Source organism: Diabrotica virgifera, chromosome 3 (genome assembly GCF_917563875.1).
Source record: "Diabrotica virgifera virgifera chromosome 3, PGI_DIABVI_V3a".
In the NCBI taxonomy this organism is placed as follows: Eukaryota; Metazoa; Arthropoda; class Insecta; order Coleoptera; family Chrysomelidae; genus Diabrotica; species Diabrotica virgifera.
In genome coordinates this window covers 115,511,011-115,526,225 of record NC_065445.1, presented here as the reverse complement: position 1 = coordinate 115,526,225, position 15,215 = coordinate 115,511,011, and the positions used below count along the sequence as shown (strand labels likewise).

Here is a 15,215-nt window from a genome sequence, read left to right as displayed (position 1 = left end):
TTTTCCCCGAAATGTGCTTCATTTTTGGTTATTTCACGTTAAAGTATTCCATTTGAAATTTGACGAATATGAACCTATTTTTAATTAGCTATAACTCTGCTTCTACTAGGTATAGAAACGTGATATGTACACCATTTTTTTAAATTTTTTACAGGCTATATTTTTGCTAGGAATGTTTTTTCGACAAAATACGTACTATTTGAGTTATTTGCAAAAAACCGTCTAAAAGTGTGGTTATTTTTTTGAAAAAATGAACATATTCACTGGCAAATAACTCGAAAAGTATTGACTTAGTGAAAAAACTCTATAGAACAAAAGTTACTTAAAATTAGTCAGTTTATCAATTTCCGGACTTACTTTGGCCGAATACTTTTTCACCCCCAAGAGGGGGTGAAAAGCACCCCCGGGGCAAAAGCACATATCGGCACAATATCACTTTTTCTCTTTGACTTGTTAGCTATGTGTATGCCAAATTTCATGTCAATCCAAACGGTTCTTTAAAATTTAGAGGTTTTGCAATATTTTAACGTTAAAGAACGGACTAGTAGACTCGTAACTCCTACTTAATATGTACTTAAATAAAGATAAAGTAATTAAAATATATCTATGAGATGAAATAATTGAGTAGCACTCTGTATCTTTCCCAAATTTGTTACAATCAAATTTCAATTCTTAAATATAACATAAATCATTCAAAAATACATCCATGCCAAAAGCTTCCATGATAAAGAAACTATCAAAATCAATTACTGATTAACGTATCATTCTACGTACCATAACGTATCATAACGAGTCATTTTTCACTAAATCCCTGGATGAGAGATATAAACATACGTGCATAGAAATCGGCCCACAATTTGGTCATTTTTGATATCTCATAGTTTCTAAACCTGTTGGCCGATTTAAGTGACTTTTTAAACATGTTAGAGCCTGATTCTTTAACAATACCACTGTAATAATATTGTTGCTAAACATGTAAATTTTCATTGTATACCGGGTGTACCAATCAAACTGTATTTTTTTCTCAAAGTTCGCATCACCCTGTGGAATATTCTGGGATTTATAAAATACTAAAATTAAAACCCAACTATAGCCTCAGGTTTTCTTAACATTCTGTTTTTTGATTCATTCGTTTATGTTGGATAATAAAAAAGTTAGATACTTTAACCACTAAATACTAAAATACTAAAATTAAAACCCAACTATAGCCTCAGGTTTTCTTAACATTCTGTTTTTTGATTAATTCGTTTATGTTGGATAATAAAAAAGTTAGATACTTTAACAACTACTAGACATGTTCTTCATCAATACTCAGTGTTTCTAAATAAGTGCGACAAACTTTAAGGGGTAATTCTGCATGAAAAATAATGACAGTTGGCTTTATAAACGTATGTCCGCAAATGTTTCGTTTCCGAGGTACGGGATGTTGAAATTTTTCTTACAAACTGACGATTTATTTTATTGCTTTAAAACCAGTAGAGTTATGCCAATGAAATTTGGTGGGTTTTAAGACGTAGTTATTGCACATTTTTTGACTTAAGAATTTAATATTCACCATTAGCGCGCATACCTACGTGTAATATGACCGATCATATTACCCGTATGCACGCTAATGGTGAATATAAAATTCTTAATTTTATGTCAAAAAATCCGCAATAACTATCTCTTAAAACCTACCAAATTTCATTTGCATATCTCAACTGGTTTTAAAGCAATAAATAAATCGTCAATTTGTAAGAAAAAATTCAACATCTTATATCTCGGAAACGAAACATTTGCGGACATACTTTTATAAAGCCAACTGTCATTATTTTTTCATGCAGAATTACCCTTTAAAGTTTGTCGCACTTATTTAGAAACACCATGTATTGATGCAGAACATGTCTAGTTGTTAAAGTACCTAACTTTTTTATTATCCAACATAAACGAATAAATCAAAAAACAAAATATTAAGAAAACCTGAGGCTATAGTTGGGTGGGTTTTAATTTCAGTATTTTATAAATGCTAGAATATTCCACAGGGTGTGCGAACTTTGAGAAAAAAACACAGTTTGATTGGTACCCCCGGTATACAATGAAAATTTACCTGTTTAGTAACAATATTATTACAGTGGTATTGTTAAAGAATCAGGCTATAACATGTACAAAAAATCACTTAAATCGGCCAACAGGTTTAGGAAATATGAGACATCAAAAATGACCAAATTTTTAAGTGGGCCGATTTCTATGCACGTAAGTTTAGTAACACGCTAATTAACCGTATTTTGTTTATCCTGCCAAGAAACCTACTGATCTAGAACGTTTGCTGAAAAAATTTACAGTGCATAATAATTAAGAATGCGTATCAAGAAAACAAAATCAAAAATATTTATCCACTAAAAACCAGGAGGTATCTGCTCTAAAATACCGTCATTTGGGTAAATCGTGTATGATCCTATTTTATTTTTTGTTTTGTTTTGTTTTAATCGCTTTGAAATATTATTAACAAATATAATTTCACTCTGCGGACACTTCAAAAAGGTGGGTTATTTTTTTTATTAAACAATTTGTGAAAAAAATTTGAAAAATTCAGTTTTCTTTTCTCTTTTTCGTTGGGATATCTCGGCAACTATGCATTTTCGAAAAATTTTGCGAAGACAATAGGATTTGAAATTAAATTTTCTTCAAGATAGATTTGATTACAAATTGAAAAAATAATTATTAATATTGCAAAATTAGCAAAAATCGTTAAAAATCAATGCTTTTTCAATAACCTTTTTCAGGTATTTAAAAGCCACAAAGAACCTTCTAAATTTACCCAGAAACTCTTTTTAATATAAAAAATATTGCTACAAAAGATTTCAGCATAATCGATCAAGTAGTTTTCGCAAAATAATTTTGCAATCTAAATTTTTGTAAAAAAAAAAGAATGTGCGTGTACTTTGTACGCACGTAAGAAGTTATACTTCTATTATATGATTTCAACGAAATAAATATACTTTGAACAGGTTATTTGTATTTAAAGATTAAACTAATTTTTACTTACTACTTTCCAAAAATTTTTACTAAAACAATACTAAAAATAAAAAAAAGTTGGATAACACACGGAATTGAACCAGGGACCTCTCGATCTCCGGTCGAACGCGCTACCGCCGAGCCAAACTCCCTTTGCTTTGACAGCTTACAAGATTTCTCATACATACTGACAAATTCAATAGACCAAGTGAAAAAATACTTTAAAATTTAAAGTAAATATACAAACTATTATTATAAAATATTTTATTCCCGAGGAAGACAAATCCAAAGACACAAAAATTATAATAAATAATACATTTACTAAAAACACTAATATATTCTTTTAATGACTTATTTGCGCTGATACATACGTAATTTGAAAGATTAGCAACGAACTACATATTGTCTGTCTGCGCATGCGCCAGGCAAGTATAAAATTTCACCCTCGATCGTAAAGAAGTATAACTTCAAAAAGTTATTAATTTTGAAAATTATGAGAAACCAAACAAAGAGTTATAAAATACTTGAAAAAATTTTTACATGTAAAAGGGCATTCAAGCTTTTATATAAAATTCGAATCAATGAAACCCGTTGAATAGGAGAACCTATTTTTTAAGGGGAATTTTTTAAAGAACTATAAAATTTTTAAGCTAATAAATAAATAGAATAGCTTTTTCAATTTTAAATTAACATTTCTAAACTTATATCGAAAGTTCAGCGAAAGACGCATATTTAAAAAAACATTAAAATTGGTAAATTAATTCCAAAGTTATGATCAAAGTTGACTAGCATTTAAAGTAAATATTAATTTCTTACTTCGGATACTTTCACAATTATCTTGTAGATGGCGCTAAGATTAATAGATTAATTTTATAATTACATATTACGGAACATTAAAAAAACTTAAATTCAGTATTTAAAACGTAATTATATTTAAGGTAAAAATATATACCACAGCTTTGACCAACTAATATTTTTTATAATTAATGTTTTTATTTTTAATTTTAAATTAATCACTTTGACATTTATGTCAAATTTCCAGTAAACGTTTACAGACTTGTCACTACTGGCGCTCGCGAATTGTTAAATATCCACTCTACGTACGAGCTCACAGCGTATAGGATATACACATTAAAAATACAGAAAAATCGACGAGAGGCAGTGGTGGAGATAGTAATTTCAGTTTTCTCAAAAATGAAATCATGAGTTCAAAATTGCGACGGGCTTAAAAATTTCAATTATTTCAGTTTTTAGACGACCTATTTTAAGCATTTTTTTTTCAAATTTGGTCTCGTGAGTTAACTTTTAAACATGATACTTTTAAAAGCGTATACTTATTTATTTGCCATGATTTTACGTATAAATGAATATTCACTTGCAAAATTTTGTATTTTTCCTTTTTTTTCGTTCGTTAGGGCTACAATATCAATGTTATATGTAGTATTGTTTATCAATTACTGTAAATTAATATTATAATAATAGGTATGTTTTAATATTTTAAATCTTTAAATTTTAAATAAAAGTATTCAACTGATTTCAATGATTCGACATTTATTTGAAAGATTTATTGATGTAAACATTTTTAAGTATTTAAAACCGTTTTTTTTTGTTGACTGTGCATAATTTTGCAAAATAACTTTTTTCAAAACTTAGATTACAAAATTATTTTGCGAAAACTGCTTGATCGATTATGCTCAAATTTTGGGTAGTTTTATATTAGAGCTATTCCAGACCAAATCAACACACTTTGAATTAATTTATTTCCTGACCTATTTAAATTTTGTTAAAATTTAGAGTACCTACTCACAGTGGATGATTAGTTGAAGAAAAATACAAAATTTTAAATTTTTATCTCAAACCGTTTCCGAAATATGGTTATGTAAAGTTTTCAAAAAAGGTCCAAAACACCGCGACAATACTTTATTGGAATGGTTGTAGAAGCTGACCTGATTGAGCTAGAATGCTGGGAGAGGTTTCATTTTGCAACATTTTTAAAGCTCTTTACATGATGCTCCGATAAACAAGTTTTTCTCAAACAAAAAAAATATATTTTGATTAGGTTTTTTTTCCAAAAAGTACATAATTTAAAATTATCATAATATTCCTATAAATACATAGTACTGTTGTTAATAACATATAAAAATTTTATCATGGGATGGTGATGGGTTCAACATAAAAAAAAATAAATTTCATACATACAGTATGGTGCAAATAAAAGGAATAGATTCGTGATGTCGCAAGCTGGCAACTTTAAGGAAAAATCCCAAAACAGGTCGATTTTTATTTTTAAATTGTAATTTTATTTGGCATATGTATCATACTAGTGACGTCATCCATCTGGGCGTAATGACGTAATCGATGATTTTTTAAATGAGACTATAAGTCGTGTGTTAGCTCATTTGAAAGGCTATTTCTATATTCAGTAATATAAACAATAATATAATTAAAATATAAAGTTTTATGGTATACATTTTTATTTAATAATATAATTATTTATACAGGGTGACAAAGTTTTTATTTAAATTAAATTGATTGACAAAAAAAGAAGAATGTATGTAATTTATTTAATTTAAAATGGATTTTACTGTTGCTAGAAACAGATAAATTACATATATTCTTTTTTTTGTCAATTAATTTGATTTAAAAAACTTTTTTGCCACCCTGTATAAATAATTATATTATTGTTTATATTACTGAATAGAAAATGGAATAGCCTTTCAAATGAGATAACACATGACCTATACTCATTTAAAAATCATCCATTACGTCATCACACCCAGATGGATGACGTCACTAGTATGATACATATGACAAAAAATTACAATTTAAAAATAAAAATCGACCTGTTTCGGGATTTTTTCTTAAGGCCGGCCATTGGTAATGTTACAAGTATAGGCGATCCCATCACCTTTATAAAGTACACCACTCATAATCTAGAGCATATATGTATACCGAAAAATGCTTACCCTACTAACAATATATCTCGCTAATTACAGCCATATTTTTGCTACCCTACCTGTTGTGTATTGTTTATAAAAAAATGTGAAAGTTTTGCTTTTTTCTCAATAAATATAAGAGCGTTTATATCTAAATTACTCAAGTATTTAAATGAATTTCATGATAAAAGTCCGTTTAGCACTAGCCTATATGTAACGGAAGGATGTAACGTTAAAAAAATGTGAATTAATAAAGTACTTTTTGCGTGGTGTACTTTTAAAATAAATTTCTGGAATTAATAGAAATTGGCATGTGAAACGTAAATCTTGTACATATAATACACAAAAAGTATAGGAATCTGTAAGAATCTAAGCTCTGTTAATGTAGCAATTATGTATAAGATGGCGCTACGAAAAAAATTAAATAAACATCAAAAATTCAGGAGCGTAATGGCCCGTTTGAAACTTTCCTTAGGAAATTTCGGTACTTGACAAATATGAGTTTATTAGGGGTCCGGACAAATAATCCCCGGACAAATAATCCCGGACAAAAAATCCCCACAAATTATCCCCGGACAAAAATCCAAGGACAAAAAATCCCCACAAATAATCCTCACAAATAATCCCCACAAATAATCCCCGGACAAATAACCCCCACAAAAAATCCCGGACAGATAATCCCCACAATTTTTTTTTGACAAAATATCCCCGCAAAAAATCCCCAAGAAATATTTTTGCCGAATAAAGTTGTCAAATGAATGCTTATAATCCAAGGATGGTACTAAAGATGAGAAATTTAGACTGTCTGTCCGTCGGTACGTCCGACCGCGCATATAACTACTCCGTCATTATGCCAGGTAGAATGACACATGAGGGGTCGAATGAACGGTTATAATCCAACAATGGTACTACAGATGAGCAATTTGGTCCGTCGGTCTGCTTGACCACGAATATAACTCCTCCATCACTGTACCAGGTAGAATGACAAATGAGGTGTCGAATGAAAGCTTATAATCCAAGGATGGTACTAAATATGAGAAATTAGACCAAGGCTGTCTGTCCATCGGTCCGTCCGACCGCGAATGTAACTACTCCGTCATTATGCCAGGTAGATTGACAAATGGGGTGTCGAATGAACGGTTATATTCCAACGATGGTACTAAAGATGAGCAATTTGGTCCGTCGGTCTGCCTGACCGCGAATATAAGTCTTCCGTCACTGTACCAGGTAGAATGACAAATAAGGTGTCGAATGAAAGCTTATAACCAAGGATGGTACTAAGGTTGAGAAATTTGACCAAGGCTGTCTGTCCATCGGTCCGTCCGACCGCGAATGTAACTACTCCGTCAATATGCCAGGTAGATTGACAAATGGGGTGTCGAATGAACGGTTATAACCCAACGATGGTACTAAAGATGAGCAATTTGGTCCGTCTGTCTGCTTGACCGCGAATATAACTCCCCCGTCACTGTACCAGGTAGAATGACAAATGAGGTGTCGAATGAAAGCTTATAATTCAAAGATGGTACTAAAGATGAGAAATTAGACCAAGGCTGTCTGTCCATCGGTCCGTCCGACCGCGAATGTAACTACTCCGTCATTATGCCAGGTAGATTGACAAAAGGGATGTCGAATGAACGGTTATATTCCAACGAATTTGGTCCGTCTGTCTGCCTGACCGCAAATATAACTCCTCCGTCACTGTACCAGGTAGAATGACCAATAAGGTGTCCAGTGAAAGCTTATAACCAAGGATGGTACTAAAGATGAGAAATTTGACCAAGGCTGTCTGTTCATCTGTACGTCCGACCGCGAATGTAACGACTCCGTCATTATGCCAGGATTAGTGACAAATGGGATGTCGAATTAACGATTATAATTTAACAATGGTACTAAAGATGAGCAATTTGGTCCGTCGGTCTGCTTGACCGCGGATATAACTCCCCCGTCACTGTACCAGGTAGAATGACAAATGAGGTGTCGAATGAAAGCTTATAATCCAAGGATGGTACTAAAGATGAGAAATTAGACCAAGGCTGTCTGTCCATCGGTCCGTCTGACCGCGAATGTAACTACTCCGTCAATATGCCAGGTAGAATGACTAATGACGTGTCGAATGAATGGTTATAATCCAACGATGGTACTAAAGATGAGAAATTTGATCCGTCGGTGTGCCTGACCGCGAATATAACTCCTCCGTCACTGTACCAGGTAGAATGACAAATGAGGTGTCAAATGAAAGCTTATAATCCAAGGATGGTACTAAAGATGAGAAATTAGACCAAGGCTGTCTGTCCATCGGTCCGTCCGACCGCGAATGTAACTACTCCGTCATTATGCCAGGCAGAATGACAGATGAGGTGACGAGTGTACAGTGAACGGTTATAATCCAACCATGGTACTCAAGATTCACGCACGCATTTCTTTTCCGAAAGTTGCACTTTCACGCACGACTTGCGGGAAAGTCAAATACCTTGTAATATTGCATTATAATATATTATAATACATGCAATAAACTAATATTGAAAGTTTGTTTTTGACAACCTTGTCAAATAATTGATTTGTGTATTTTCACTTCTAAATAAAAATTTTTTTGTGGCTTTTTCCAAACGTACGGCCCTAGAATAAATATTATTCCTAACTCGTGCGGAAAGTGTGTTCCTCGCACTCGAATGCCTGCCCGAACTCCGCTATCGCGTCGTTCGGGTCAACGACAGTCTCGTGCGTGAAATTATCACTTTCCGCACTAGTTAGGAAAATAACTATTTAATGATGTCGATATTTTCCAAGTTATGGGGGGAAATAGTGACAGTTAGAGGTTAGAGTTAGAGCATAACTATTGAATTGTCTCGTTAATTATGAGTTTTACGACAAAAATGTAGGTACCTATAATACAAAAATAGAACTTAGTAGATAGAATTAACTTTTACATAATTTTGAATTTTGATCTCTTTCATTTTTTTTACGAATATTTAAAATTGTTTCAAATATGATTTCCTACAATTATTTCTTTTTGACAATTTTTTTCGTGCGGTTGATATTTTCCGAGTTAGCGGGAATATATTAAAAAGGGGTGGGGGAGCATAATTATTGAATTGAATCTTGTTTCCGAGCTGCCCCAAATTTTATAATTCTAACCTTTAGGGGAGGTCAATAGTGGTGTAAATTTAAAATTGCGACTGAATTCCGCTGAAGGGTTAGCCGTCATATTGATTTTAAAGGAGAACCGTTGATGCTAAATACCTCCACCATTTTCAACTTTTTTGCTCTACTGCTCATTATTTATAATAGTTCCCAGGTAGCAAGACTGTTTAACGCGCTCTATCTGAATCTGCGTTCCATTAGTGTGCAGATGGGTTATAGGTATAGATAGGGCTATTATAGCAATCGCCATTAAACCGGTTTTTGGTACGAAAATAGTGATTAGCAATTAAATTTAAGCATGAATTGTAATTTCGATTACCAAATATCGAATTCCAATTGTGAGTTCTTTCAAAAATCGTGCATGCAGCACTCTGCTTTGAATAACCCTGTTCAAAACATCCTATTTGTGGTGATAATTGCTTGTCCTGAAAACGATAATCTTGATTGTAATACAAAAAAACCTATTCATTTTTGTAATTTCAAAAGTATTTGCTCATCATCATCATCAATGGCGTTATAACTCTTCGAGACTCTGCCACATTTTTTATTATTTAAAATCAATACAGCTGCCCACGATGTGATATTTGATACCGTTCACGTTATCAACACCAGTAATAAAAATTTAATGTGTTTCTCGGTCGATGATCGAAATGCCACATCAGCGACTTGTTAATTATTGTGTTTTGACTGGAATAAGAATGTGAATTTTAACCGAATTTTTAACGTGCTAACAAATTGCACATACAATTTTTTTTTGTTTATGCGTATTTTTTATTATAATAAATATGTTGATTTTCACCCATTCGTGAGCAAAAAATTGGTTGTTTTGACTTCTGAGTAATACCAAAAAGTCAAAAATCGTTATAACTGAAAAAACTCGACAGAGTTATGCTCGATAAACTCATAATACTCATAAAGCTAATAAAATATTTTTGATCTTTTCGTTTCACATGATTCACTGAGCGTTGGCTTATTTTTTAATATTTTTCCTTATTTTTTTTTTAATTCATTGAATTATAGCGTTGATTGAGATATTAGAGGCCGTCCAATATATCAATCAACGATTATAGTGAATATGCTTATTTAATTTAAAAATAAAATAATTCTATCCTCTTCTTCTTGCTGTGCCTGTCCGTGACGAATGTTGGCGATCACCATGGCATGGCAATCTTTATTGTATCTGCAGCAATGCAGGAAAGCTTCACATATGCTGAGTTGAACCAGGTTCTGAGGTTCTTTAACCAGGATGTTCTTCTTCTTCCTGGACCTCGCTTTCCAAATATTTTTCCTTGCAGAATGGCTTGTAGGAGGGCATATCTGGATTAATTTCGCATAATGTGTCCAAAGTATTCCAACTTTTGAGATTTGATGGTGGTTAATACTTCTCGGTTTTTCCCCATTCTTCTGTAAGGACCTCCTCATTTGTGACCCGATCAGTCCATGGGATTTTAAGAATTCCATTATAAGTTCAAAAAAAATTCAAAAAAATATGCTTGAAATATTTATTTCAAACTCTAAGCTCACCCCACCTTAAGGATAGCTATGACACGAATTTGATAGGCAAGCCATGCAAGTCGTTTTTGTCTATGTATGAAATTTAATAAAAAAATGTCTCATCCGGAAAGCAGATGGGTGCAGGTCGACCTATATTCGGATCTTAGACTATAACGTATATGTATATATGATATTTGAGTGATATAATTTCGTAGAGTTTTGCTATCAGCCGTTGATGATTTGCTGATGAACGCTACTCGTGTTATTTCTTTCAGTTCATGTTCACAAGAGCATGTGTTAACAAGTAATTGGACTTCGTAAGTCCTAGGTTTTCATCCAAAGTAATCGAAAGTAGAACTGGAAGTCGATATTTTAACTCTTCGTGTAACTTTGCGTCGATTCATATACGATTTTACTAATTTTGGATCATATTCATTTACATTAATATCATACTTTGAGTCACTTTAAAACAGATACTTGCGGTTGCAACTCTAAAACTGAAGTCCGATGTTAAATTACTCATCTTGTGTTAAATTACATACCATCCTTGTGTTATAATCTTTTATTCGAAACCTCATTATTTGTCATTATATCTGTATTAATACGGAGGAGTTGTATGTAGGAGGACAGACGGAAAGACACTCATGAAACCGGAAGTACATATATGTTCTCGCCTTGCGAAGGCTCGTCGAATAATATATCACTTTTACTATTCCGGTGACTTTAAAACAGTATTTCCGGTCCCATTTGTAAAACCGGAAGTCCTTTATCAAATTTCTCACCTTTAGTACCATCCTTGGATTATAAGCTTTCATTCGACACCTCATTTGTCATTCAACCTGGTATAGTGACGGAAGAGTTATATTCGCGGTCGGACGGACCGACGGACAGACAGCCTTGGTCAAATTGCTCATCTTTAGTACCATCCTTGGATTATAAGCTTTCATTCGACACCTCATTTGTCATTCTACCTGGTACAGTAACGGAGGAGTTATATTCGCGATCAGGCAGACCGACGGACCAAATTGCTCATCTTTAGTACCATCGTTAGATTATAATCGTTCATTCGAAACCTCATTTGTCATTTTCCCTGGCATAATGACGGAGAGAAGTTACATTTGCGGTCGGACGGACAGATGGACAGACAGCCTTGGTCAAATTTCTCATCTTTAGTACCATCCTTGGTTATAAGCTTTCATTCGACACCTTATTGGTCATTCTACCTGGTACAGTGACGGAGGAGTTATCTTCGCGGTCAGGCAGACCGACGGACCAAATTGCTCAACTTTAGTACCATCGTTGGATTATAATCGTTCATTTAAAACCTCATTTGTCATTTTCCCTGGCATAATGACGGAGAAGTTACATTCGCGGTCGGACGGACAAATGGACCGACAGCCTTGGTCAAATTTTTCATCTTTAGTACCATCCTCGGTTATAAGCTTTCATTCGAAACCTTATTCGTCATTCTACCTGGTACAGTGACGGAGGAGTTATATTCGCGGTCAGGCAGACCGACGGACCAAATTGCTTATCTTTAGTACCATCGTTGGATTATAACCATTCATTCGACACCTCATTTGTCATTCTACCTGGCATAATGACGGAGTAGTTACATTCGCGGTCGGACGGACAGATGGACAGACAGCCTTGGTCAAATTTATCAGCTTTAGTACCATCCTTGGATTATAGGCTTTCATTCGACACCTCATTCGCTATTCTACCTGGTACAGTGACGGAGGAGTTATATTCGCGGTCAGGCAGACCGACGGACCAAATTGCTCATCTTTAGTACCATCCTTGGTTATAAGCTTTCATTAAATGTTCTAAACATTAATTACATTTTCATTCTAAATTAGACAATTAGACAAATTTGAGTGATATAATTGTTCTTCCCTGGTATAATTTTATAATATTGGGACATGAGAAGTAGGTAACAAACTATGATGAACCAATATGCGAAATAGATTTTTCCAATACTTTTGGTTTAGATTTTACCACGAGATACGAGCACAGTATTTATCCGAGTAAAATTTTCAGCGAGACCCCGTCCTTAAACCTCCTAGAAAATGAAAAGTTCGCACCTCATATATAAAACGATTTCGAGTCATCTTAGCGAGACCGCACCTGCATACCTCTCTGTACTGAAACTAAACTATCAGCTGACTATAAAGTCTGGAGTCCGCGGCTTCGCTTAGATATCTATTGCGTTATTTCTCCGATAGAGGCAGCATCTCTCGGGAAAGAATCTTTTCTCTCTGTTGCACTGCGACTTGGGGACCTCTCTTTCATACAACGGCCGGCCTTAAAGATGCCAGCTTGCGACATTACGAATTTATTCCTTTCATTTGCACCATACTGTGTGTGTGAAATGTATTTTTTTATGTTGAACTTATCACCATCCCATGATAAAATTATTATATATTATTAACAACAGTACTATGTATTTGTAGGAATATTATGAAAATTTTAAATTATGTACTTTTTGGAAAAAAACTAAAAAAACTTATCAAAATATTTTTTTTTGTTTGAGAAAAACTTGTTTATCGTAGCATCGTGCTGTATAATATTATATCACTGTAAAGAGCTTTAAAAATGCTGCAAAATGACACCCCTCCCAGCATTCTAGACTAATCAGGTCAGCTTCTACCACCATTCCAATAAAGTATGGTCGTGGTGTTTTGGACCTTTTTGGAAAACTTTACATAACCATATTTCGAAAAGGGCTTGAGATAAAAATTTAAAATTTTGTATTTTTCTTTCACTTATTAGCCACTATGAGTATTCCAAATTATAACCAAATCTGAAGAGAGGTCGAAATTAGGTGTGTTGAGTTGATATGAAATGACCCATTAGAAATATTTTCTGGGTAAATTTTGAAGGTTCTTTGTTGCTTTTACATAAGTGAAGAATATTATTGAAAAAACATTAATTTTTTATCTGTTTTTAATGGTTTTTGCTAATTTTGCAATAATAATAATAATTTTTGCTATTTTTAATCAATTCTGTCTTGCAGAAAATTTAATTGCAAAACTTTTTTGTTTGTACATTCTTTTTCTAAAATAACTGCTGAGAAATATCAACGAAAAGAAGAAAAATAAAATGTGTGTGGACTTTGTACGCACGTAAGAAGTTATACTTCTATTATGTGATTTCAACGAAATAAATATATTTTAAACAGTTTATTTGTATTTTATTTAAATATTAAACTAATTTTAATACTTACTACTTTCACTAATTCACAAATTCTATCGGTATAGCTCTTAGAAACGTTAGATTTTCTATGTTCGCATTCAGTTGGTTTGTTCTGTATACAAAATGTAGAGTACAAATATTTGAAGAGATTATGCCATCGAATTTTAAAATATAGGATATAGTATAGGAGATTCTATTATATTCATTGAAAATTGTTGGCATTCAAAAAATATTCTTTGTGATTTTTTATTATAAAATTTTGATTTCAAATAATATCCAATATTAAGATATCCACAATATCTTTATTACGTATACAGTATTGGAAATCTTTTTTCGGAACATAGGAACTTTCAATGCAATAAGTAGTTACATTCTTGATTTGCAATTAATCAGTGTAAATTTAAGGGGTTACAGTCGAACAAATGAATTAATTTTAAAACATCGCGACGTTATATTGAAATTTACACTGGTTAATTGCAAATCAGAGATCTCAGTTCGGTGCAGTCGAACAAATGAATTAAATATGAAACATCTCGACGTTATCTTAAATTTACACTGATTAATTGCAAATAAAGAATCTAACTTATTTCATTGAAAGTTCCTATGTTCGGAAAAAGATTTCCAATACTGTATACTTTATTGAATTACATATTCAGCAGATCCAATCAGCCATTCACATTCTCACAAAGTTGGCGCCATTCTTGGTCGGATTATTCAATAACGTTTAGAATTCTGAATAAATCAGACGTTTTAATCAGTCAGATCGTAATGTCGTAATCCAGTTGCAATTTGGTGTTGACAATATTAAAAATATTATAAAAAGGGTGCAATGATACCACCTTTTTAAGGAACATCCATAAACTACGTCGTAGAGATGGAGGGACGTCTTATTTCAAGGGTATACGACATGTGGGGGGGGGGGGGTGGGGGGAAAGCATGAGTGCAGATTCGACGTCGCGTCGTTTGGTATATTTAAATTTGTCGCTATTGTTTCTATAAATTTAATTTTTTACTAGCTTTTACCAGAGAGAATATGCAAAGATAATAACCGGGTAGAAGAACGACAAAATAATATTAATAATGACATCAGAGAATGTTGGAAAAAGTAAAAGACTTTTAAATTGATGAAAGGGATCAAAAATAACATTGAATTTTTTTAAACATAACCGAAAAGGGGGTTACGAGTTGCAATTGCGACGTTGACATGAGGGAGGGCCTCGAAGCTTTACGACGAAGGGGAGGGAGAGTATTAAAAAATCCAATTTTTTACGACGTAGTTTACGGGTGTTCCCTTACTTGTCATACATATTAACACTTTCAGCTCCGGGTCAATATTTGCCTCATGTACCACTTTTATGCAGCCATTGGAAAATTGTTGAAATGTAAACACGGTAGCCGTGTCGGTGGCACCTGATTGATAACAGGATGAGTACGGGAGCCGTGTCGGCGGAC

The 15,215-nt window shown here is 33.1% G+C and overlaps 1 long non-coding RNA gene across 1 annotated transcript; it reads left to right on the top strand.

Moving 5' to 3' along the window:
* The first annotated feature begins 2,033 nt into the window (after window positions 1-2,033).
* LOC126882053 (uncharacterized) lies at window positions 2,034-13,749 on the top strand. Its single transcript, XR_007697105.1, has 2 exons — window positions 2,034-7,288; window positions 8,023-13,749. It is a non-coding gene; the product is annotated as an uncharacterized LOC126882053 (long non-coding RNA).
* Window positions 13,750-15,215: the final 1,466 nt, after the last annotated feature.